Source organism: Solea solea, unplaced genomic scaffold, assembly GCF_958295425.1.
Source record: "Solea solea unplaced genomic scaffold, fSolSol10.1 scaffold_41, whole genome shotgun sequence".
NCBI classification, from domain to species: domain Eukaryota; kingdom Metazoa; phylum Chordata; class Actinopteri; order Pleuronectiformes; family Soleidae; genus Solea; species Solea solea.
The window spans coordinates 230001-232500 of NW_026704052.1; the positions used below are offsets into that span (position 1 = coordinate 230001).

The window sequence follows — 2500 nt, forward strand, 5'->3', positions numbered from 1 at the left end:
GCAAATTCCCCAAACGTGGGAATCTTGACTGCATAATTTTTGCTGGTGGGGTACTGCGTCCGCGCTCTCCCCCGATGACGTAGTTGTAAGCAAAGGTCAGCCGCCCAAAGTTCCGCCTTGTGTGCCCATCTCCAGGCTTCTCACGTGCTCGCAGAGCGACATCCCCTGTCTTTCCAAGTTGCTGGGAATGGGATGGTTGTGGGTGTTGTCTTTTAGCTCTAAGGAAATGTCATGCTCCCTTTACCGGCTCTTTGTAGGAGAACTGGATTGTTGGAGATGGATCCATGGCCATCATGCCAAGGGTTAATACTTTGGCGCTTGTTCCGTCCACTCCTGTACATTGACCTGATATTGAAGCGTTGCCAGGAGCAGCTCACCATTTCAGAAGCCCGGAGGAGCTGGGAAACGGCCCGGCAGTTTGTACTGCTCGGTGTGACACAGAGCTGCTCTGCTCATGCACTCACATCTACCACTAAACCTTGGAGGTGTGCCCGGGAGCGAGGAATGTGCCACAGCCTCAGCGATTGATAGAAAACTGCAGCACACAACCAACAGTAAGAATGCGCTTCCAAACATGCAGTCAAATGTGGGCGGTTGATTGGCCGGCAAACCAAAAACGTTGAACAAAGGCTGTCCCAAGGTGGCCGGCCGGGCCGACCGAGACTGTGGTGACTCCGGCGGATAGACTCCTTGGCTGCTCTCAAGGAGAGGGTCTATGTCGACTCTGGTTTTTCTTCAAAATGCACAAGTCTTTCGCCTTTTACTAAAGACTTCCGTGGAGAGGAACGTCCGAGAGTTTAAGTTAGTGATGGTGAGATGAAGCCTCATGAGGCATTGAACCACTTGAGCCAATTGGTTCGAGAAAGGGTTCATTTCTCGAAGCTTCATGTGCACACGAAACCACCTACTGGCCAAGTGTATAATCACAGGCAGCTGTATCTGAACCACATAATGTGTGATGAATTGAATTGTTGTGTCTGTTAGAAATGACTATGAATTACAAAAAATGTATGACCAAATAATTTCTGTTTAATACATTGTTTGAATGTATTGTGTGTGTATATCTTCCCAAAATGGTAATATCATAATATGGCAGGTTGTGCAATGTTTTTTCTGAAAATGGCATCGGCATAATCAGGCAGAGGACAATGAAAGTGCTTGTGGAACTAGGAAAAGGGCACAGATTATGCTTGTGTAACTTGGACAATGATGAGCCTCGCTGGCTCCATCCTATATCACCTATCCTACTCTCCTCACTCTCCTAAATCTCTCTCTCTCCCTCTCTCCCTAAACTCTCCAAACTATCTCCAAACTATATAAACGCTATCCAAACTGTAGTATCCAAACTCTCCAAACTATCCAAACTCTCAACTGACCGCAACTCTCCGTCAAAAACATTTTGAATGGAGCCTGAGGGGTCTATATAGCTGTAAAACCTCGCGCAAAATCTGAACCACTTCACGAAGCAATCACGTGGTACAGCCGGGCAGCGAGGCTTCGGACGTCATCATTTTTGGCTCCTCCCCTAAATGAAGCAAGCCTCGATACGCGCATCGCGGAAACGCCCCCTCCCCTACTCGGCACACGCTTCGAAGCCTCGAAACGGAACGTCACATCACTAGTTTAAGTTATTTTTGGTGGGCTTTGCTGTATGGCTGCGCCCTTTGAGTGTGTCAAATGTCAAGCAGTTGTCCGTCACGGCTCAGAGGTGCACTTAGATCACCTGGGGGCGGAGGTGATCGGCAGCAGCCTTTGTTATGCGCACTTCAGAAACATGGCACCACAACAAGTAACTTGTGCGCCAAGATCTTGAGTTGGCCCCAGACACTGGCGGGCCATCGCTTCTCGGCCTTTTGGCTAAGATCAAGTGTAGTATCTGTTCATATCAGTTTAATATCTGATATGTCCTCTATATGGGGATTAAATATTAAATGCATTTTTGAGCATTGGGCGGTGAAACCTGGGGCTTGCTCTCTTCACTCCTTGCATTGACCTGGTATTGCAGTGCCACCAGGAACGGTGCACCGTTCTCTTTTTTTCTGTGAAAACCAAAGCAAGGCTGAAACTGGAAGGACATTAACGTGTGCCCGTGCGTCAACGTGATTGCAAGCCCACGTTTCTTGTAAGGAAGCAGCAGTGTCAAAGCGTGCTGCAGTGTAAAAGTGTGCTGCAGTGTAAAAGCTTACAGCACCTGGTATTCCCAGGCAGTCTCCCATCCAAGTACTAACCAGGCATGACCCTGCTTAGCTTCCGAGATCAGACGAGATCGGGCGTGCTCAGGGTGGTGTGGCCGTAAGCCGACGGGCAGGTGACACAGACTCCTTTTATAGACCAGGCAAGGCCCCCTGCTCGTGGAGGGGCTCAAAAGTCAGCCTTCCGAACACACTGCACTTGAGCCTTTATCGCCACTACCTGCTACACTCTATTCCAGTATTTGGAAGCTACACCGAGATGGGTAAGCTGCTGTTGGTGCCGTCAGGTCCAGTTGTTGCTGAATCTA

The 2500-nt window shown here is 49.1% G+C and overlaps 4 non-coding genes across 4 annotated transcripts in view; 3 read left to right on the forward strand and 1 right to left on the reverse strand.

Moving 5' to 3' along the window:
• LOC131450140 (U1 spliceosomal RNA) overlaps positions 1 to 74 on the forward strand; it is a 164-nt gene extending 90 nt beyond the window's left edge. The window contains exon 1 of the small nuclear RNA XR_009235077.1: positions 1 to 74. This exon is cut by the window's left edge and continues 90 nt beyond it. This is a non-coding gene — a small nuclear RNA (U1 spliceosomal RNA).
• Positions 75 to 719: 645 nt separating this feature from the next.
• Positions 720 to 834, forward strand: LOC131450376 (U5 spliceosomal RNA). The gene has a single exon (XR_009235290.1). It is a non-coding gene; the product is annotated as a U5 spliceosomal RNA (small nuclear RNA).
• A 1003-nt stretch (positions 835 to 1837) lies between these two features.
• Positions 1838 to 2030, forward strand: LOC131450248 (U2 spliceosomal RNA). Its single transcript, XR_009235182.1, has one exon. It is a non-coding gene; the product is annotated as a U2 spliceosomal RNA (small nuclear RNA).
• Positions 2031 to 2179: 149 nt separating this feature from the next.
• On the reverse strand, positions 2180 to 2298 carry LOC131450104 (5S ribosomal RNA). Its single transcript, XR_009235043.1, has one exon. It is a non-coding gene; the product is annotated as a 5S ribosomal RNA (ribosomal RNA).
• Positions 2299 to 2500: the final 202 nt, after the last annotated feature.